We start from the raw sequence: 23,793 nt of genomic DNA on the forward strand, positions 1-23,793 counted from the left end.
CTGTTGGCCTTCTTACACATGGGGAGACTGAGGCCCGGAGAGTCACAACTTCCCCAGAGTCCACAGCTTCGGGTGGTGGATCCAGGCATGGAGCGCCAGTCTCCGATGGCCACATCTCTGTTCTTTCCCCTTTGTCGTGCAGCCGCTGGTCCCCAGCGCGTGTTTTCTCCAAGATCACATTGGATGCCACTAGTTACGTGATTACTGCTTAATTACTAGGAGACAATTTAATGCTAGAAATATTTTCAGTGGCAATGAGTTACTTTCTAGGTGACTGAAATTTTCTATCCATTTCTGGGTGGTGATAATTCCCCCCCGCCTTGTGTTTGCCTTCTGTCACAAGCTGTGGTATTCTTGTAGTCTGGTCTGGTGGTGAGCCATTCAGCCATTCCCCGGTTACTTTAGATACAGTGTCCATTAGGGTGACCAGAGGCTCAAGGGAATTGAGCGTAGACGTGCCATAAAATGTTACTGCTGTGTTTGTCCGTCTTCTGTGGACGCACAGGGTCCCCCGTGGGTAGAAGTTTATGGACCCATTTGTTATATTGGCTGGTACTGTAATTTATCCTGGGGTGGGGGGGGGTTGGGAACGGGGGAAGTGACTGAAGGTACTTGTTGAATGGCACGTGAAATCTTTGTGTCAGGTGTAGTGTTACATAGCTAGCTTTGAAATATATTTGGATTTGGGGATATGTAAAGATTGTCATGGGAATGAAGAAAAAAAAAAAAGCCTCTGCAATGCAGCACTTACATCTGCTGTTTCCATCTGATAATGCACAGATTTCCCAAGTACTTTGGTGCGGTTAGGTAAGAATTCTCTTTGTCCAAATTGAAGAGTCAGCATAGTTAATGAAGCCGAATGGTAATCCTGATTTGGTTATGATCTGTTTGGTTTCCAACAGGATGTTGATTGCTGACGGGGCTGCCCTAATGTTTAGGATGAGTTTGAAGAGGAAGGATAGAAGGTCATGGGGAGTGAAGAGTCACTGCCGCGGGTACCCGTGTTACTTTCGTCTTTCTCTCGAAATAGCTGTGGACATGCCGAATCCAGGTGCAAACTAAAGATAAAAATAAGGCAATATCCCTCTCCTGACCGCTCATACATAGGAGGCTCAGCCGGTCCCTGTGTAGGGGCCTGGACGGTATCTGTGGCAGTGGGTTTGCTGTGGTTGACAGGATGGGTTCGAAAGTCAGGGTCAAGAGAACCCAGGTGGGGCTGGAACTTAGGAATCCTGGCGTGAACAGAAAGCAGGTGAATATGGGAATCAAGGCAGGTCACATCAAGGAGATAAAAAACCCAGACAGGCAGCCGGTGAATCAGGACCTCAGGAGCTTATGAAACTGAGCAGTCAGTCGGAAACCAGGGCAGTTTACAGTTACAGGAGAGCAGAAGAGACTCAAACCTGTTAAAGAGGAGAGCAACTTTAATCACTGTTAAGAAAGCCTCTTTTTTATTTATTTATGATGGCCTGGGAACGGCTTCCGGGATTTTCTAATCTAGTTGCAAGTGATGCCATAGTTGGGAAGTAGGAGAAGACTTTGTCTACTCGATGATTCTTTGATAGGTGGTGCGATAAAAAATAGTTCAGTGTCTGCCCTTTATGTACATGATTCTAGACACTAAGAAATAGAAGATTCTCGAGGGGATTCTAACGGAGTTGAGAAGACAGCAGGTGGATCCCAAGGTCAACCACAATGGGAAGTAGATGTGTTGGGGAACACCCGGGTAGTACTCTCCTTGAGCTTTGTTGGAGTTGGGGGGAAGGGGTGACCTGGCAGGGCTGGGGCGGGGGAGGGTCCAGGAAGCCTGGTGAAGGTAACAGAGTGCGTCCTTGCAGGAGCTGAGTTTGGAATACAAAGTGGGATCAAGGGTGAGGAGGATGGGGGCGAGCAGCCCTCCCACCTTCATGTGCTGTGTCAGTTTTTGAACTGGTTCCCTAATTTGTAAAATGGAAAATTCCTACCTTTCCCGTTTGCGTGAGGCTTATTGTGGAGATTATGTATATGACGTGATTCATGTGAAAGCACTTTGTAAATGGCACTGTGGGTCCAAATGTAAGTTGTTATTAATAATTGCCATTTGTGGGGTGCCTGGGTGGCTCAGTCGGTTAAGCGTCCCAACTCTTGATTTTGGCTCAGGTCACCATCTCACAGTTCGTGAAATTGAGCCCCGTGTGTTGCTGACAGCACGGGGGCCTGCTGGGGATTCTCTCTCTCTTCTCTCTCTGCCTCTTCCCTGCTCGCACGTGCTCTCTCTCTCTCTCAAATAAATAAATAAACGTTACAAAAAAATAATTGCCATTTGTAGTCGGAGAGCCTGTTGGAACACGGCTGGGCTTTGTTTCAATTCATTTATCACATGTAAATGACATCGCATTCTTCAATCAAAGGTGTTTCATGAAGGTCATGATTCAATGTAAAGGGAAAGGAGCTGTTTTTAAGCAAGGTTAGTTTATGTCTGAGATTTCATGTTAAGCTTATAAAGGCATAATTAATATTGAAAATTAATGTTTAATGTGCATCTGAAGTGGTTTACGTTTTTGGTTAATAAAAAGAGGAGATATATTTCAAGAGTAAGTTACTGAGCTGTGAAAAAATAGAAGCCCATTTAGTAGCGAAATTACATGATGCTTCTCATTCTACATTCTGAAACAGACTATTTTTAGCATCTCTTTGAATCAGTGATGAATTCCAATTACAGGATTCAGTAATTAAAGCAGAGAAAAATACGTAACATCGTTTAGGCAAGAAAATCTTTCACTTGAATTGGATCTGTTTCAAGTTTTAAGCCATTATGTTCAGGGGCCTCCCCGGAATCATTGATTTGTCATCTTTGTGGGGTCACAAGCAACAGGAAAAGTGCCAGAACATCAGCCAAGGACAAAGTGTCCCACTTTTGAGAAAAGGAGTTTAAAAAATTCTGCGATTCTGGGATGTCTTAGCGGGTGCGTGCGTTGTGACTCTGTTGTCTGCAGAATCCCGGAAGAAAACTTCAGGGACCCCTCGGCCTCGCCCTGTTTTCCCACCCTCCTGTGGTCAGCCCACTCCCCGACCAGGACCTCTGTCCCTCTGTCCCCTGCATCTGTCCTGCCTGCTCCTTTCCTCCTTCCAATCTCTGGCTGCTTCTGAGTGTCTCGAAAGAAGATGGCATGATGGTACCACTCCACATTTGTATTTAATGGTTGTAGATTGTCCCATAATGTTGCCAAACAGCTTTTAAAAAGCTTGTTCCTAGTCAGCAGTCTTTCCTCAAGCCGGAAGCCTTACTTTATCTCCAGCCAGTTATTATTTATCTTTTTATGCCCCTTGCACAAAAGCTCATTAACCATTTGGCTGAATTGAAACGCGTGTTCTGTTGACCCCAATTCTCCTCTTTGCTTGGGTAAAGCCCAGCACTTAAGGTGCTGACCCACGGGGACAATACAGGGTCACTAGACACAAGCAAGTCCAACTTTCCTGGTCAAAGTAGGTCAGGAAGAGGCATCGTGATTTTTTTTTTTTTAACCTAGGCATTCAAGAAAATTCACTTATTTGGCAAATGATTTTTGAGTGTGGGCCGTGTGCCAAGCACTGAGCTAGGTCCTAAGAATTTTAAAATGAAAATGAAAAAATGTTCATAGTGAAGAGTTCAGTTAGGGGTCAAAAGTGTTGGGGCTCACAGGTGGCTGTCTGGGGCCAGACCTCTCTGCCATAAGCATTAAAAACATGACAAATAGAAAATAAAAAAAACTTAACATTTGCATTAGGCAGAAATGTCCTACAACTCGATAATCCGTTTTTCCCCTTTGAAATCGGATGCTGTTTATCGTGAATTTCTGAACATTTCAACCTCGAAATTCTTTTTTTTTTTTTAACTCCTGTTTTTTTTTTTTTTTTTTTTTTTTAATTTTTTTTTTCAACGTTTATTTTTTGGGACAGAGAGAGACAGAGCATGAACGGGGGAGGGGCAGAGAGAGAGGGAGACACAGAATCGGAAACAGGCTCCAGGCTCTGAGCCATCAGCCCAGAGCCCGACGCGGGGCTCGAACTCCCGGACCGCGAGATCGTGACCTGGCTGAAGTCGGACGCCCAACCGACTGCGCCACCCAGGCGCCCCTTAACTCCTGTTTTTTAATGTTTGTTTATTTTTGAGAGAGTGAGAGACCAGGGGAGGAGCAGAAGGAGGGGGAGACACAGAATCCGAAGCAGGCTCCAGGCTCCGAGCTGTCAGCACAGAGCCCAACGTGGGGCTCGAGCTCACAGACGGTGAGATCATGACCTGAGCCGAAGTCGGACGCCCAACTGCCTGGGCCACCCGGGCGCCCCTGAATCTCTAAATTCTTTGATCTCCTGGCGGCTCGGTGCATTCTGTTGTGATAATTGTAGTTCAGGAAGTTTAAGCCCAAATAACCTGCCCGGAGTCTTGGAACGTGTGAGTGGGGAAGTCGGTTGGAGTCAATTCCGGCTTGAGAGCCCCCCCTGCACCCTGGCATCCTGCATGGCGCCTCTGGTTGGTGGGGGTGGAGAAGGGAGAAGGGGACGCTACCGGGAAGCCAAACGATGCTTTGCAGGGGGCCCTGAGTCGGCCCAGTAGGAGAGCCGGTAACCGTGGAGAGGCAGGTGTAAAGAAAGGCAGGGGTGGACGGGTCGGGGCCCCATCGCAACTTGAGAGACGTGGAGGAGGCCACCCTGCCAAAGGTTTGCCTGGGAATCGAGCTCCGGAGGGGTGGGCCAGTCCTGAGCAGGAGTGTGCCCGGCGTGGCGGCGGTGTCCGGAAGAGAAAACTGGTGGAGCAGACTGGCAGGCTGGCCGCCTTAAGGGGAGGGGTGTGCTGCCTCCGTCTGGCGGCATCTGGTGTGTGGTGTTCTGGGCACTGCACCTCCCGGAGCACCGGCCAGAGGGCCCCTGGGAGAGGCTGGAGGGACTGGAGCAGTTAACTGTCCCCTCGGATGCTTGGAAGCTGGCAGAGCTGCGGGTGTGGTAGCCTCTGCCTGGGCTCCGCGGGCGGAGCAGAGCATTGGTTCGCGGTTAGGAAGATGCAAGCTTCAACCGAATAGAAAGAAAGGCTCAAGGCTCCGGGGGCGCCTGGCTGGCTCAGTCCATTGAGCGTCCGGCTTCGGCTCAGGTCACGATCTCATGGCTCGTGAGGTCCAGCCCCGCGTGGGGCCCTGTGCTCACAGCTCGGAGCCCGGAGCCTCCTTCGGATTCTGCGTCTCCCTCTCCCTCTGCCCCTCCCCTACTTGTGCTGTGTCTCTGTCTGTCTCTCAAAAATAAATAAATGTAAAAAAAAAAAAAAAGAAAGAAAGAAAGCCTCATGTCAAGTAGTGTTTCTTAACGCGTGGGGTTATGAAGTCATGGCTTCCCTCTCCCTGAGCGGTGTTCTGGTAGATGCGTTCACATGGAGGGGGGGGGGTTGGTGCTCTGGACCCCTTCTAACGCTTGCCTGGGAGTTTCCCGTAGCTTCCCTGGAGACGGGCAGGCAGATGCATACTTTTTATTTTGTGAGGAAGCTCTGGATCTGCTGCTCAGGATCCTGACTTCCTCATGATGTCCTGACGCTCCAGCGATGATACGGCATTTATCTTTATATTCCCTTTGCATAGTCTGTGCATCTCAGAAGACAGTAATCAGTCTCGTGGTGTCACTTTGAGCCCCAGGCGGATTTGAAGGCTTTTCTTGTCTATCGCAGCTGGCACTAGCCTTCTCTTCTCTCATAGCGTGCCACCCGTGTCTCTCTTGCCACTTGGCGCTTTTGAACTTGCGGTGTGGTGTCTCGCCGTGTACAGCCTCACCTTCATCTGACTCATGGCTGTGTTTCTCATGCACAGTAGGGAGAGAGAGTAAATGTTTGGATGGATCGATGAGTGGTTGATGTGACCCCGATCTGTATCGGGGCTATTCGGTTCCTTGACCATCGTTAGCCCAGAGGTGTGGGCCCGCTGTGGATCTCTGCAGACGTCACGCTATATCAGGAATTGATCACTCCTCGTGGTTTCCTGGGTAGTTACGCTGTTCGTTAAGTGAAGGGGAAGAAGATGCTGTCTTACGACCCTCGTATTTAGGTCCGGGGTAAGTCCTTTCTCAGTGAACAGATTACTCAAAACCGGGCGAAGTTTTCATCTGCGCTCATCGTGAACGTGGTTTTGTTAATTAACGAATGAAAGTGAGCCTGGCCGAGAGTGTGAGACACGTAGGGGTTCAGTGGAAGGCAGTCGGCTGCGGTTACTTTTGTTCTACTCACAGCAATATCTCTCGTGCGGCTTGTTTCACATTTTTTGTGTTTATTTGCTCCCCCCCCCCCCCCCCCCCCCCCGATCAAGCTTTCCGGAGGCCAAGACCTCGTCTTGTTACTTAACGTTTTCGCTCTCCCGTCTGCAAAAGAGCCCACTAATACTTTGAATTGAATTGTGGGGCCAGCCAAGCGTGTCCCTGTTGGCTCTGATTTCAAAGACGTAGGACTGTTGTGGCCCTGGGACTTGGGGCACAGGTATCCAACCCGGGGGGCCAACGAGGGGAAGCACAAGACTTCTGTGTTAACCTTGTTGTTACACACAAGATTCTAGCTAAAAACACTCATAATAGACATTCTGATGAGATCTGTTTCTCTGAAGCTAACAGAGGCTACCGGTTCTCAGGTGCCCAACAGTCTTGTAAATAGAACTTTGTATGTGAGTGGTTATGAACATGGATGACGTGCTCTCATGGAGAGGGAGGAACGTCGAACTGGAGTCTGGTTAATCAGGTAGCACGGGGAAATGCGGCAGGGAAACAGCTATCTGGAACACGCGTGGGTATTGTATACCTGCCAGCTTCTCATTTCTGGAAAACTGGAATTCGGAAGCTTAAGAGGGATGGCAAGGACCAAAATAGTAAACAAATCCTAGTACAATCAGATTAGGATAATATTGGTGGATTAACGTTGGTCATTTGGACACAACCTGTTCTCAGGTTTCTGAACAGTATCTGTTTTCGTGTCGCAGAGTTATTTATCTCATATTGACTTGGATGTTTTGGATAGCTACGATAAAAGGGCATGTTCCTAGGGACAGCTTTATTATCATTGACCTTTTAAAATGCTCCGTGGGACAAAATGAGGTGTTTCGTGAGATAAATTCAATCCTTTCCCCCAGCAGAGTATAGAGGAATGTAAACTGAATGTCAGCTGAACTGCATAGGAGGTGAGCGGACTGTAGTATATTTGTAATGACCTGAACTCATCATAAAGCTGTTTGGTCCTCTCCTCCTCCCCGCTTCTTTCTGTTTTTAGAAAAGGACACATTTTACGAGACAGTTATTTATCCTGGCTTGATTATCCTGGGTCTGGGATTATTCCCCAAGTTATGACTTGCTGTAATTTCATGATACCCTTTTTCTTTCTTCTTTTTTCTCTTTTTGTTTTTTTATACTGAAGAGCATAAGGAATTTTAATTTAGCAGTATTGCAAGAATTAGGCTGAGGTTTGGAGACAGCATGAGTGCATTTTGATATCACCGTACTGAAAGCAGTATTTGAAACCTGAAGGAGCAAGGGTAGGTACCTCTTTGATGGGATTTTAAAGGGAGGAGTCCTTCAAGGTCACCCTGTTCCTCTTCATTTGCTTGTTCGTTCACCTATTCGACAGATATCTGAGTGTCTGTATGTCTTTCTCTTGGTATTCCTTTCCCCAGATACTGATGGTAATCCCTCAACTCAGTATCTCAAGCCTGAAGTGTTAAGAGCTGCACTGTTGAAGCCGTTAGCTGCTAGCCACGTGTTGCTGTTTAAGTTTGGTTAAAATGAAATAAAATGACAAACTCAGATTCTCAGCCACACTCACCACATTTCAGGTGCCCCATCAAGTGCTCTGTGTGTGGCCGGAGGCTGCCATATTGGATGGTGTTCATCTACAGGACATTTCTGTCATTGCGGGGGGTTAAGCCGGACCGTGCTGTCTTCGCAGCCCTTAACTCTGCCTTCCGAGAGACATCCCAGCATCCCTTCTGCTTCGTTGCCTGATACCTATGTTTGTCAAGTTCGTTCCCTTTAAAAAATTCTCCCATCTTATTACTTCAGGTCCGCATCATCTGTCATCTGGACTAAGGCACCTGTGTTACCAGGGCTGCGGTGTCTTCCTGCCACTCCCTGCCTTGCGCTTTCTTAATACCATGTGTGTATGTTGATCGCATGGAATGCCAATTCCTTTTTTGTGCAGTTTTCTTCTGGTGGACCAAGAGGTTTCTTGGGGTTGTGGGATTGGGCTTTGATCTTCCCGGGGTGGGGACACACAGTGCCTAACACGCTACTACAATAGATAACTGTTCATTGAGCAGCTAGAGGGCTGAATGGATTGGTGAAGGAGGCTGTTGCATTCTGAAGGCTAGGCACAGTTGGGCTGCATGCAAGATGGAAAAGGGCGATCATACTGGGGGGCCATCTTGGACGCAGGCCCATTGGGCGGAGATTAAAGCACAACTGTGCTCCTAGACTGTCGCCACGGAGAGGCAAGCATTTTCAGCACCACTCAGAGCTTAACCATGGGACATAAATAGAATTTGAATTCTGGTGTTGCATATAAATGTGTTTCCCTGCGCTTGCTAATACGACACCTCTAAGTAGAGGTGCTGGCTTTCACGCTTAATAACCTTAAGCGGTGGCTTCCGAGGAGTTGAAGACAGGCTCTCCTGTAAAATTAAGCAGCACACTCACAAAGCCCAGTTGATTCTTCCAGACTTTTACGGTTCCTGACTTAGGTTAGACATGGTAGCTGCAGAAGAAGAAAGCAAGCTGCACGTGTACGTGTTCAAAAGGAGGCTGTCCCCTACCGCGGTTCGAAAGAGTGACTGCAGCCAGGCAGACCTGTCCTGAGCCCGCTGCTTCCAAGCTGGGTCATCCTGGGCACGTCGCCTTCTGGTCCTCGGTTTCCTCATTTTTTGATGGAGATAGATGTTACCTGCCTTGTGAGGATAAGTTAAAATACCATGGGACACGTGAGCGCTGTGCTGAATCCTGAGCAAACCATTCACCAAGTGATAGCTAATAACAGATTAATAGTTACGTAGCATTTCACGCAAATGGGAAAATTCATGGTTGTGTTTCCCAAAGGAAGAATTCACACGTGATTGCGCTCATGCAGGAAACACGCATATGGGACGCTTTCCTTCCCACTTAGCTAGGTAGGACCATCTCTACAGTGAAGTGCATGGTTACTTTGAGAATCATGCAAGTAAGACGGTCTGGCAGAGGTCAAGTTTGGCCTGGATACTCCGAAACCCAGGGGTAATTCTCCGCGTTTGGAAATAAGGTGATCGCCAGTGGAAACTGCTTGGGAAAAACTCACTTTTCTCTTTCATTCTGCATAATCAAGAGCATGCCGTACAGCTGCTCCTAAGGAAGGAGAAGAAAATCATGTGCTGCTTTTAATTTTAAGTAAGCAAACCAGTGGGACGTGTCTAAATGAGAGTATCATTGAACGATCTGTTTTCCCCACTTCCAAAGCAGTGGTGACAGTCTCAACTGGGAAGACTCCGCTGGCCGACAGATCATTCGTGCACATCCAGAGAATCCTCTTTAGTGGATTTCAAGTTGCTTTCCTCCCACTCAGACATTGCACACTGCTCCTTCCCTGTGCCTACATGACCTTTGCCTGGCCTCACTCCTCCTGAGGACTCTTTGTCCTCGGAGAAGCTGTTCGATGATATGCCCCACTCCCTTCTGGACTCGCTCTTGCTTTCATGTGACTATCTTATTGTAGCATAATTATCGGTATGTATTGGCCTCTGTGAGTTCTTTGACGAGCATTTCTGTATCTGCAGTGTTTTTAAATTTTTTTTTTCAACATTTATTTGCTTATTTTTGAGGGACAGAGAGAGACAGAGCATGAGCAGGGGAGGGGCAGAGAGGGAGACACAGAATCCGAAGCAGGCTCCAGGCTCCGAGCTGTTGGCACAGAGCCCGACATGGGGCTCGAACTCACAAACCGCGAGATCATGACCCCAGCCGAAGTCGGAAGCTCAACCCGACTGAGCCACCCAGGCACCCCTGTATCTGCGGTGTTTAAAGGGACACTTCCTCATACAAAATGCTTCGTAAAGTTTTGCTGAATGAATCAATAATGATATTCACTAACTTTTTCTTCTGTGTATTGTTCCTAAGTAAACTGTAACTCTTGTTTGGGTGGGAAGCTATACCATACATACTTACTGCTACCTCCTGGCTCTAGCACATTGATAATAAACAATATTAGACTATTCTGTAGTCTTACGGCTCTGAATATCTATTATCCTGGAAACACTTTCTAGACTCGATTGAGCAAGTATTAAATTTGTGTTGTTACCATTTTATTCCCATACATTCTAATAAAGTATTTATAGGTGACCACCAGGATTTCTATTGAGTTTAAATATTTTTGTGTGAAAAATTAATACAAGTGCTTTTATATGAGAGAGTTCTTGTGTGAATCATCCGTGTTCAGTTCATTGTAGGCATTAACAAAACCTTAAATGTATGTGTGCAGAGCCTATGAACCGAGCAGTTCAGTTGAATAGACTTGTAATATACTTGGCTTTTTGTTTTTCTGCCCTGTAGCTATTCACTGTGATTTCTTGAAGTTAATTTCAGAGTTTATTCCAGGATAGGGAGTTGGAATTATTCAGGAACTCACATACCTTATTAGCTCCTTGCTTAAACTCATTAAAAAAAAAAAAAACAAAAAAAACCAAAACCTAGTTCTGGGAGTAGCACTCCCTTGATGAAATTGTTGACATGTGAAATTGAAATTTAAAACTTCCTCGAAGACTTGAATGCATTTTACTTACTGTTATTTACTTTTTTTTTTTTTTTTTTTTTTTAGTTTTAATTCTGATTGCTGTACCATCGATATCTGAGCCAAAGTGGTGATGCGACTACCTGAGGGACATTTCTGCAACCCGTAAGTCAACACTTACACGGTAAGAATGTGTGCCTCTTACACTTAAAGCCATTTAATTTCTGTAACATTGTAGTTTAGAATTTTAATTTAAAATAGAATAGTATAAAATAGTCCAAGATTTTAACATATGAAGTATTACTGTATATTAACATAAAAATTAACAGCAGATAATATTTTGGCGCTTTAGATCCTAACCAACAGTTGGATTTGAAAGAGAAAAATATAACTTGATCTATCAATTTCATATTAATTTTTGCGTGAAAAACACACTGCTGTCTAGTTTATGACTAAACTGGAGCCTCGTTTTCCTCCCTACATGTTTTGCCCGTTTACTTTTTATTTCCCAGGGTTTAACCAGTTCTTTATGATCTGAATCTTGTTAATAATGAGTGGATATGAGATGTCAAGATAATCAAACCGAAACCTAGTTGGAATTTGCCACAACTTACTTTGAACTCAAGCGGTGTTGATTCTAACGGTGGCTAAAATGAGGTTTTGAATTATTTAGGGATTTAAATGATCTGTATTCCTCTGTCTTCAAGGGATAATTCAAGAGGAATGAGACACGGCCAACCAGGAAGGAGAGTTATTCCTTTGAGCTGCATTTTCCTTGTACTGAGTGTCTGTAATTTGTTTCATGGAGTTGTACAAAGCAAATGAGATGATCCATGTGAAACTGTCCTTTTCTTCCTTTTTTTTTTTTTGGAAGGGTAGGGGGAGAACAACAAAAAGTCTTGATTTTGACGTGGGATTTAGAGAGGACACACTGCTCTTCTATCCTCTAAGTTTTTTTAATGTTTATTTTTGAGAGCGAGAGAGAGAGAGACAGAGTGTGAGTGGGGGAGGGGCAGAGAGAGGGAGAGAGAGACACACACACACACACACACACACACACAATCTGAAGCAGGTTCCAGGCTCTGAGCTGTCAGCACAGAGCCCAACACGGGGCTTGAACTCACGAACTGCAAGATCATGACCTGAGCCAAAGTAGGATGCTTTTTTTTTTTTTTTTTTTTAATGTTGCTCTTCATATCCTTTAGAGGAAAAGGGTACTGGAAGACCCGATCTCCAGTCTGGTCTCAGTTTGACTGTGGGCATGTCGTTTCATTAATTTACAATCAGAAAATTGAATTTGATTTCCATACTTTCACCTCACAGGTGACTTTTCACGAGTATGTCTGTGTTTTTTGACTACAACAAAACTAAGCTAGAAATCAGTATCAGATTATCTGTGAAATCTCCCAAGTATTTTGAAATTAAATGGCACATTCTAAAAATCCCATGGGCCAAAGAGGAAGTCGCGAAGGAAATTAGACAATATTTTGAACTGAAGCACCTGGGTGACTCAGTCGGTTAAGCGTCCGACTTCAGCTCAGGTCATGATCTCATCTCATGGTTGGTGAGTCTGAGCCCCGCATTGGGCCCTGTGCTGACAGTCCAGAGCCCGTTTTGGATCTTCTGTCCCCCCCACTCTCTGCTCCTTCTTCACTGGTTCTCTCTCTGTATCTCAAAATAAAAATAAACTTAAAGAAAATATTTTGAATTGAATGAAAATGAAAATACAACACATCTAAATTTATGGGATGCACCTAAAACAGTACTTCTAGGGGAAATTCACAGTGCTAAAGGCTTCTGTTAGGAAACAAAAGTTTTAAAACAAAGATCTAAACCTTCACCTTAAGAAATTAGAAGGCAAAGAGCAAATTAAACGTAGACCAAGCAGAGAAGATACGAAAGATAAGAGCAGAATTCATTGAAACAGAAAACAGAAAAACTGTAATCAGTGAAACCAAAAGCTGTTTTTTTTTTTTAATGAGATCAATAAAATTGATAAACTTGTAGTTTTTCTCTCAGGAAAAAAGAGAGAGAAGGCAGAAATTTCTGATATCAGAAGAGAGAGACCATCAATGTAGATTCTACAAAAGGAAGTTAAAGAGAATATTATGAACCACTTAATATATTTGATTACTTAGATAAATGGACATACTTCCTCAAAGACGCAAGGTCCTTAACCTTACTCAAGAAGCAGCAGATAATCTGCATAGCTCTTTATTCAAGAAATGGAATTTGTAGTTAAAAACCCTCCCCCAGAAAGAAAGCTGTAAGCCCAAATGGTCTACTGGTGAATTCTACCAACCTTTAAGAAAGAAATAATACCAATTATATACAAAATCTTTAGAAAATAAGAGGAATGGAACACTGATTTATTTTATGAGGCCGTTATTACTCGGATATAAAAAACCAAAGACATTTCTCAACAGAATATTAGCAAATTGAATAAAGTTTATATAAAAAGGATGATACATCATGTCAAAGTACCATTTATTCCAGAAATGCAGGATTGGTTCTTCATTTGAAAATCCGTCATATATTTCACAGTATCAAGAAATTAAGCAGAATTTTTAAAACCTGTATAACCATCTTAATAGATACAGAAAGAGCATTTGATATTATCATTTATTCACGATAAAAACTCAGAACAGTAGGAATAGAAGGGAGCTTTTTCAAGTTGATAAAGGTGTCTGTGAAAGACCTACAGCTAAGAATTAACAATTATTGATGAAAGACTTCATGTTTTTGCCTGATTTTAGCTCACTCACCGTTCTTACTCAGAATTGTCCTAGTCAGTGCAGTAAAGCAAAATCAAAAACAAAAACATATATATATATATATCCATATACATATACACATATATATACACACACATATGTGTATATGTAATATGTATTATATATATGTAATACATATATAATATATATGAAAAATAGATAAAATATATATGTATAAATATATATATGAAAAAAATACATATATATGAAAAATTAAGGTCCTATGGCAAGGGACCTGAGAAATGAGCTTCTAGCCTTCTAGCCTCTGATACAGGGAAGGGGACAGAGGAGGTGGGAATAAATGTTAATACCAATAGACCGTGTTTATTACATTTTGGTTTCTGTGATCATGATGTAAAAATCATAAGAACAAGGCCACATTTATATGACTTGTGGTTTTAAGTTACTGTTTTCTCTGGAGTTAAAAGTCAGCATAATCTGTTGAGAGAGCTGTGGTTCAGCATTTTCTTCTTTCTGTTAATCTAGCCAGAAAGCTTTGTGTAGTACTTGAAAGTTATGCCTTGGTTTCACCTTCGTTACATAACTTACTCTTTGGTTTAAAGAAAAAGACTGAAACAGTGCTAAGATGTTCTCTTAAATTCTAAGAGGGCCTATAGAATTACTTGTTGATCTGTTACAACTATCATATATCTTTGGATGAGTTAAAATTATTTTGTATGCTTGTTGTATATATCTTAGAATTTGTTGACATGTTTTGCATAATATCGTAAGCCACATACTATGCCTGTTGATTTCTGTTAAATAATTTCCATACACATACTTTTATGATGGGTGGCAGTTAAGAATTGAGGGAACCCTGAGTCCTTGTCCCATTTGCCTGGGACCGTTGTATGGCAAGACATTGTGTCTGTGGATGGTGTTACTGGAATCATTTCTAAGTCTCTTGCAATCAAATACTTTCTCAGCCTTAGTGGAATGCTTATAAATGTAAACAAATATTTAATAACTGTGTGCATTTCCATTTTAATTACAGTTGACCCTTGAACGGTGCAACAGTTAGGGGCGCCGACTTCTGCACAAATTCACATACAACTTTTGATCCCCCCCCCCCCAAAAACTTACCTACTGGTAGTCTTGACTGGAAGCCTTCCCAATGATATAAATAGGTGATTAACATATATTTGGTACATTATATGTATTATATACCGTATTCTTACAATAAAGTAAGTTAGAGAAAAAAATGTTATTAAGAAAATCATAAGGAAGAAAAAATACATTTACAGTAGTGCACTATATTGATGGAAAAAAATCCACTTATAGGTGGACTATGCGGTTCAAACCCATGCTGTCCAAGGGTCAGCTGTACATGTTATCGGCCATATCAGTTGGCATGGCAGAGTGGCATAGTAGGGGGAGTGTAAGTTTAGGAGTTAACAGAAAAATTTGGGGTTCAGATGCTAAAAACATACAGGCTCTAAGCTTTTGAGCAAAATCCAGTTCAGTCCTTGATCCCCATTTCCCTCCTCTGTAGAAGGAGGATAATCTTGACGAGCTGCTTGAAAATATTAAAAATAATACCCAGAGCTTCTAGCAGACAGTGGGCGCTCAAACGGTGATGCTCATAGAGGATCTTACTTGCAGAAATGTTACAAGACTTTGGTATCTGACAGAGCTGGTTTTGAATTGGATTGGAAGAATTAATATTTAAAAAATGCCTATACTACACAAAGCATTGCACAGATGCAGTGCAATCCCTATCAAAATTCCAATGGTATTTTTCACAGAAATAGATCCTAATTTTAAAATTTTCGTGGAACCGTGAAAGATCCTGGATAAGCCAAAGCAGTCTTGAGAAAGAGGAGCAGAGCTGGAGGCATCACATCACGCTCCCTGATTTCAAGCTCTATTGGAAAGTGATAGTATTCGAAACATTCTGGCACTGGTATAAAAGGAGACACACAGATCGATGGAAAAGAAGAGAGAGCCTGAAAATAAATCCAGACATATGTGGTCAATTTATGACAGAGGAGCCAAGAATATTCAATGGGACAGTCTCTTCAATTAATGGTGCTGGGAAAACCGAACAGCTACATGCAAAACAATGAAACTGGACCGCTGCGTCTACAGCATACACCAAACTTAACTCAAAGTGGATTAAAGACTTAAATGTAAGACCCAAGTCCATAGAAGTTCTAACGAGAAAGTATAGGTGGTCTTGGCGATGAGTTTTTGGATCTGAACTTCAAAAGCAAGGGCAACAAAAACAAAAATAAACAAGTGGGACTACATCACACTAGAAAGCTTCTGCACAGCAAAGGAGATCATCAAGAAAACGAAAAGGCACATCACTGAATGGGAGAAAATATTTGCGACTCCTGTCTCCGATAAGGGGTTCATACTCAGGATATATATAAAAAAGTCATACAACTCAATAGTAAGAAAAATCTGGCAAAAAAAGGACAGAAGATCTGAACAGATAGTTTTTCAAAGAAGACATCTGGATGGGCAAGCAGGTATGTGAAAAGATACGCAATATCACTGATCATCATCACGCGTATCAAAACCGTTAGGAGCTAGCCCCTCACACCTGTGACAATGGCTGTTACCAGAAAGACAGGATGAGATGAGGATACAGAAAAGAAGGAACTCTTGTGCACTGCTGGTGGGAATGTAAATTGGGGCAACCACTATGAAAAGCAGTATGGAGGTTCCTCAAAAAGTTACCAGTAGAACTCCCATATGATTCAGCAGTTCCGCTTCTGAATATTTATCCGACGAAAACGAAAACACTAATTTGAAAAGATATCTGTACCCCCATGTCATTGCATTTTCAATAGTTCAAGATATGCAGACAGCTTATGTGACCATCAGTGGATGAATGGATAAAGAAGATGTGGTATATGGAAACCAGAATGGAATATTCAGGTAATAAAACATTACCATTTCTAAGTACATGAATGGACCTTGAGGACATTATGCTAAGTGAGATAAATCAGAGAAAGACAGATACTGTATGATTTCACTTATATGTGGAATTATAAAACAAAAACGGGCGCCTGGGTGGCATGTTGGTTGACCATCGACTTTGGCTCAGGTCATGATCTCCCAGTTCACGAGTTCGAGCCCCGTGTTGGGCTCTGTGCCGACAGCTCAGGGCCTGGAGCCTGCTTCATTCAGATTCTGTGTCTCCCTCTCTCTCCCCCGTTCATGCTTCTCTGTCCTTCTCTTTCTCTCTCTCTCAAAAATAAATATTAAAAAATAAAAAAAAAAACAACAACCAGGGTTATAGATGCAGAGAGCAGATTGGTAGTTGCCAGAGGTGAAAGGTCAAGGGTGGGGAAAAATGGGTAAAGGGTTCACAAGGTGCAGACTTCCAAATATAAAATAAATAAGTCCTGGGAATGTAATGTACAGCATGGTGACTATAGGTATGATATTGTATTGCATATTTGAAAGTGGTCAAAACAGAGTAGATCTTAAAAGTCCCCATTACAAGAAAAAAAATGTTGTAATTATATATGGCGATGGATGTTACCTTATTGTGATGATTATTTTACAGTATATGTAAATTTCAAATCACTGTGTTGTACACCTGAAACTAATACAGTTGACCCTTGAACACAGGGGTTAGGGGTGCCAACCCCCCAACACAGTAAATAAATCTGCATATATAACTTTTGACTGTCCAGAAACTTTACTAATAGCCTGTTGTTGGTTGGAAGCCTTACTGATAACATAAACAGTTGATTAACACATACTTTGTATGTTGTATGTATTAGGTAACTGTATTCTTATAATAAAGTAAGCAAGAGAAAAGTCAGTGTTACTAGGAAAATCATAAGGAGAGAAAATAACGTTTACAACACTATACCATATTTATAAACAAACAAAACCGTGTATAACTGCGCAGTTCAAACCTGTGTCGTCCAAGGGTCAACTATATAATGTTATAGCTCAATTAAAAAAAAGAAAAAAGACTGGCATCTGACAGAATCTTTTTTTCTTTACTTTCTTTTTGGTTTTGAATTTAAATTCTTCTGCTTGCTTTTCAAGCCTTGATCTCTTTTTCTTTTAGTTGGGCGCAGTACCAGCCTGTAAAGTGGTAGTGGGACATAAATGACATAATGCATACAAATGCTTATATATGCAAATGTTCCCATTTGTCATCTTTAACTGGTTCACTACCATTAGCCTTTTGACTTGGTTTCTTTGGCTGGTTTTTTATAAAGTTACCCCAAAACCCTGCCTGCTCCTTTTGATGGCGCTCGTGATTTACTTGCTGGAATATGTTCCAAAGAATGAAGTTGATAGGATGCCAAATTTGATGGTTGGAGACCAGGTACCTAGGTTGCAAATTTCAGAAATTCTACTATCTCGTATTTCTCTTAATGCTTTCATGGCCCAAACAATTGGGAATAGTTAACTAAAAGAGCCATTTAATTGTTCTTAATTTTCTTTCGTGAGCGCAGTTTCCAGTTGCCAAAAATACTGCCATCAGGATGCTTTTGTTTCTAAAAACACAGGAACTCATGTTTAGTAGCATGTATGCTAAGGAACAGTTGGTAGAAAATAGCTTTATTGCTATTTTAATTTTATCTCATTTTATTATGTTCATTCATGTGAAATTACCAACATTTTGGCTGTTTTAGACCAACAAGAGTGGTAATTTCATACGGTTCAACTTGCTGTTTCGGGGTAAGGTGACAGACAATGTGTGCAATTGGCAAATTCCCTAATTTTGTAGCTTATAATTTGTTGTTTCCTTTAAAAACATAAGTTTTAATTCGTTTGGATTCTGTAAATTTGTTTGGTGAAGGTCATTCTCACATGCAGAAGAGGAAGGTAGAGAAAAGTGATAACTTGTTTCTTAACAACAACAAAAAAGGAGATGCTAATTTTTGAGGAGACTTTAAATTTATGGTTAACTGGATCATTAGAAGCAAAAACTAGAGGTGCCTGGGTGGTTCGGTCAGTTAAGCATCCGACTCTTGATTTTGGCTCAGGTCATGATCTCAGGGTCATGAGATCGAACCCCGAGTTGGGCGTTGTGCTGGATGGGCAAGGCTCTTGCTTCTCTCTCCCTCTCTCTCTGCCCCTCCCCAACTAGCATACACGCACACATGTGCTCTCTCTCTCTCAAAAAAAAAATCTAAACCTTGAGGTCACAGGTGATACCAGGTAAATTCTGAGTACCTCAAAATTTTTCTTGAATTAAAAAAAAAATACTTATTTATTTTGAGGAGAGCTCAAGTGGAGGAGGGGCAGAGAGAGGGGGAAGAGGATCCGAAGCAGGCTCTGTGCCGACAGGCTTGACGGGAGCGAGCCAGATGTGGGGCTCGAACTCAACTGACCGTGAGATCATGACCTGAGCCACCCAGGCGCCCCCTTCTTGAGTTTTAAAAAATTCTTTGACATCAGCACCGTTCAGAAAGTCATGTCTTTGGCAAGTGATAAAATGCTGTTGATGGTTTTAGCTTCTGAGTGTTTATTGACGTATTTTATGTTATTAAAACAAGGCTAATTTTGCTTAACTTTTTTAACATTGTGTTTATAAAATGTGTGTAGGTCGCCTGTTGATTATACCTTGAATAAGGAGCTGGCGATTTTGGTTTGTTTAAAAAAGCCAAAGCGTAAGAGACTCTTAAAAACTGAGAACAAACTGAGGGTTGATGGGGGGTGGGAGGGAGGGGAGGGTGGGTGACAGGTATTGAGGAGGGCACCTTTTGGGATGAGCACTGGGTGTTGTATGGAAACCAATTTGACAATAAACTTCATATATTGAAAAAAAAAATAAAAATAAAAAATAAAACTAAAAAAAATAAAAGAGCATTAATGTAACAGATACTTCATGTGGGTTATAGGTTATAGTGTCATGCTAAATAGCATATGAGCACGTCATGTTGACCACAGTGTGGTACTGATAAATGGCTTCTTCCTCTTGCTGTCCAATTAAAGTAAAAAGGAGGTGGTTAAAGGTAGTTAGTTGGTCAAGTGAGCATTTATTTGCTAAAGAGGAACAATATCTAGGGGCGCCTGGGTGGCTCAGCTGGTTAAGCGTCCGACACTTGATCTCAGGGCTCAGGGAATGATCTCATGGTTTGTGAGGTCGCCTCACCCCGGGCTCTGTGCTGAGCGCGGAGCCTGCTTGGGATTCTCTGTCTCCTTCTTTGTCTGCCCCTCACCCCCTCGGAAAATAAATTGATAAACTTAAAAAAAAAAAATAGGCATGGTGTCCAGTGTTTGCGTTCCGCTTTATGGTTTTCAGGGCGTCTTCAGCTGGGCCTTTCAGGCCACCGGGCAGATGTTCTGGCTGCTGTGTGTTAACTAAGGACTTGGGTGTAGTGGGGTTTCAGTGACTCCCACAGGCCTCTCCGCTCCTGAGGAACTGGGGCTTCTGCTCGTGTGGCTTGTTGGGCCGTGCTGGAGAGAGAGGCCCCTGGAGGAGAGCCAGCCGTGCTCAGACTGTGGCACACTCCCTGATGAGGTTGGTGAGGCAGATTCCCTTCAGGTGAAGGAATTCTGTAGGAGGAGAACTTTCCTTAGGGAACTGAGCTCATTTCTGTTTATTATGCCACTAACCGGCCCTTTGTAAATACTCTTGGAGCGGTGGCCTACCTGCTAAATTTATCGCTTATGTCTGTTTCTTCTGCCGTGATGTTTAGTCCTGTGTCTGTGGCCAACAATAGAGTTGTCTCTACAAGGCCGTCGTGATAGAACCTAAGCGGTGAAGAAATATTCAGTGATCTCCCAATTAGTTTTCCGCCCTTATCTCTTGTTCGTCTCCACTGATTCATTTTGTAAACGGTTGTATCGAGGTGTAATTGACATACGGTAAACTATGCACATTTAAAATGTACAGTCTGATAAGTTCTGACATGTGCACGCACCCATGAAACCACCATCCCCAGCAAGAAAGTGAATCTACCATTACCCACACAACTCTCCTCGTGCCCCTGGTCATCCCTCCCTCCCGTCTGTCCCCAGCCTCCAGGCCACCACTGATCTGCTTTCTGTCACTGTAGATTAGCTTGCGTTTCCTAGAACGTTATTGTGAAGGAAGAACACTCCTCCGTGTGTCTCCTGTATTATAAATTCCTCACCACGCACGGCACCACCTCACTTCTGACGATAGACGTGTGGGTTTTCTTTTTTTTTTTTTTTTAATTTTTTTTTTTTTTCAACGTTTATTTATTTTTGGGACAGAGAGAGACAGAGCATGAACGGGGGAGGGGCAGAGAGAGAGGGAGACACAGAATCGGAAACAGGCTCCAGGCTCCGAGCCGTCAGCACAGAGCCCGACGCGGGGCTCGAACTCACGGACCGCGAGATCGTGACCTGGCTGAAGTCGGACGCCTAACCGACTGTGCCACCCAGGCGCCCCTAGACGTGTGGGTTTTCCACACATCAGGCCATTTGACCACAGCAGCTGGGTGTCCTGCAGTTTAACTCATTTATTTCCCTGGAGACCGCATCGGATCCCGCAGATTAAAGGTTCTGTCCCACAAGACTTCCCCCCCCGCTCCCCCCATCTGCCCAATTTCAGTCTCAAGCCCAGAATGTTCCCTGTGCTTCCAACCGACTGGCTGTAAATTGGGGGTTCCCATGCCCCCACTTCTTGGGTTTTATTAATTAGCTTGAGTGGCTTATAGAACTCAGGACAGCAGTTCACTTAGTAGATGACTAGTTTATTATGAGAGATGTTAAAGGATGTGGTTGAACAGCCACAGGCCTGGCAGAACACAGGAGCTTCTGTCCTCATGGAGTTTGGGCTGTGCCACTCGCCGGTATATGAATGCATCCTGGCTCACCGACCTGGAAGGTCGCTGGATCGTGTCCTTTTGGGTCTTTATGGAGGTTGATTACCTAGGGACAGTTGGTTAAATCACTGGCTCCTGGTGACTGACCTCAAGCCTCTCCTTTCTCCCCAAAGCTAGGGTGGCTGGGACTGAAAGTTCTAACCCTCTAATCACATGGTTGGTTTCCCTGGCAACCGGCTCCCACCCTTCTGACAGTAGGAGTGTCTTTCCCAAAGTCACCTGGCGAGGTTGAGAGGGATTTGTTATGAATATCAAAATTCTAGCTCTTCTCACTTAGGAAATTCCAAGGATTTTGGGAGCTCTGTACCAGAAATGAGGATGAAAACCAAATACAGATCTCTTACTATAAATTACAGTATCATAGGCCCCTGGGTGGCTCAGTCATTTAAGCATCCAACTCTTCTTTTTGGCTCAGGTTTTGATCCCAGGGTCATGGGTTCGAGCCCCATGTGGGGCTCTGTGCTGACAGCATGGAGCCTGCTTGGGAGTTTCTCTCTCCCTCTCTCTCTCTGCCCCTCCCCACCTCAAAATAAATAAACTTAAAAAATATATTTTTTATTTTATTTATTAAAATTTTTTTTTAATGTTTATTCACTTTTGAGAGCGAGAAATAGGGTGTGGGTGGGGGAGGGGGAGAGAGAGAGGGAGACACGGAATCCAAAGCAGGCTCCAGGCTCTGAGCCGTCAGCACACAGCCCGACGTGGGGCTCAAACTCATGAACCGTGAGATCATGACCAGAGCTGAAGTCGGAGGCTTAACTGACGGAGCCACCCAGGTGCCCCTAAAAAAATGTTTTTAAAAAAAGATTCTCCCTCTGCCCTCCTCCCCCACTTGTGTACTCTCTCTCTAAAATAATAATTAAAAAAAAAATCACAATATCACAATTATGTAAATGGAATCGTACAGTATACACTCTTTTTTTCGGTCTTTTTTATTTTTTAAGTTTATTTTTGAGGGAGAGAGAGAGACAGAGAGTGGGGGTGGGGAGGGACAGAGAAAGAGGGAGAAAGAGTGCAGAGCCTGATGCGGGGCTCAGACTCAAGAACCATGAGATCATGACCTGAGCCGAAATCAAGTCGGACACTTACCCGACTGAGCCCCCTGGGTGCCCCTGGTCTGGTTTTTATTCAGCACAATTATCTTGAGATTCATCCATGTTGTTACATGAATCATCCTGTGTTACTGCTGATTAGTAGAGTTTATTTATCTATTTGCTTGTTGTAGATTTAGGGTGGTTTCCATTTTTGGATCATTTGGGCTACTACAAATAAAGCTGTATGAACATTCGTGTACAAATCTGCATGTGGGTGTTATGCTTTTATTTCTTTTGCATAAATACCTAGGAGTGTGTGTTTAACTTTCTAAGAATGTGGCAAACTGTTTTCAACAGTGATGGTGTTATTTTACGTTTTCTTCAGGGTTTGAGCGTTCCAGTCGCTCTGTATTCCTACCAACACTTGGTATGGTTGGTCTTTTTTTTTTTAAGTTTATTTATTTATTTTGAGAGAGAGCATGCGAGCGAGCACGAGCATGAGTGGGGGAGAGACAGAGGGAGAGAGAGAATCCCAAGCAGCCTCTGCCCTGCCAGTGCATGAGCCCCAAGTTGACCTCCATCTTATGAGCCGTGAGACCATGACCAAGAGTAGGATTCTTAATTGACTGAACCACCCAAGGGCCCCTTATTGCATACATTTTAAATCTATATCCTTTTTTTTGTGTCATTTCTGGGGATTTGAAGCCTAAGGAGAAGCCTAGACTAGCTTAAGGAGAAGTTCTCACGTGGATTTGTTTTTCTTTCTTCAGTCGTCCCATTCAAATTATAATAGCTTTTTTTTTTTTTTTTAATTTTTTTTTCAACATTTATTTATTTTTTTGGGACAGAGAGAGACAGAGCATGAACGGGGGAGGGGCAGAGAGAGAGGGAGACACAGAATCGGAAGCAGGTTCCAGGCTCTGAGCCATCAGCCCAGAGCCCGACAGGGGGCTCGAACTCACAGACCGCGAGATCGTGACCTGGCTGAAGTCGGACGCTCAACCGACTGTGCCACCCAGGCGCCCCAAATTATAATAGCTTTTGAAATGATTTTCTTTTTTTTTTTTTTTTTAATTTTTTTTCTTCAACGTTTTTATTTATTTTTGGGACAGAGAGAGACAGAGCATGAACGGAGGAGGGGCAGAGAGAGAGGGAGACACAGAATCGGAAACAGGCTCCAGGCTCTGAGCCATCAGCCCAGAGCCTGACACGGGGCTCGAACTCACGGACCGCGAGATCGTGACCTGGCTGAAGTCGGACGCTTAACCGACTGCGCCACCCAGGCACCCCTGAAATGATTTTCTTTAAAGAGCTAATAACACCACACACACACACACACACACACACACACACACACACACACCCTAGTTCTTACAAGTTTCTCATTTTGATTGAGAGATTTACTTAGTATTGCTAGGGCCTAAGAAACAATAGTAAGGTACCTGTAATCCCAAATCGAGGAATAGGAGATGGTCACTTTCTCTTGT

The 23,793-nt window shown here is 43.3% G+C and overlaps 1 protein-coding gene across 9 annotated transcripts in view; it reads left to right on the forward strand.

Annotated features, from left to right (window-relative positions):
* Nucleotides 1-23,793, forward strand: part of WASF3 (WASP family member 3) — a 134,802-nt gene that overhangs the window by 50,266 nt on the left and 60,743 nt on the right. For 2 of the 9 annotated variants that reach the window (XM_043575612.1, XM_043575668.1), the window contains exon 2: nt 10,808-10,904. The gene's annotated coding sequence lies outside the window, so the exon portion shown is untranslated. Of the gene's footprint in view, nt 1-5,770; nt 6,049-6,944; nt 7,158-7,390; nt 7,509-10,807; nt 10,905-23,793 lie in introns of those variants that run through there. The other 7 variants (XM_043575632.1, XM_043575646.1, XM_043575660.1 and 4 more) reach the window with 7 other exon arrangements.

The sequence above is a fragment of the Prionailurus bengalensis genome, chromosome A1 (assembly GCF_016509475.1).
Source record: "Prionailurus bengalensis isolate Pbe53 chromosome A1, Fcat_Pben_1.1_paternal_pri, whole genome shotgun sequence".
Taxonomy (NCBI): Eukaryota; Metazoa; Chordata; class Mammalia; order Carnivora; family Felidae; genus Prionailurus; species Prionailurus bengalensis.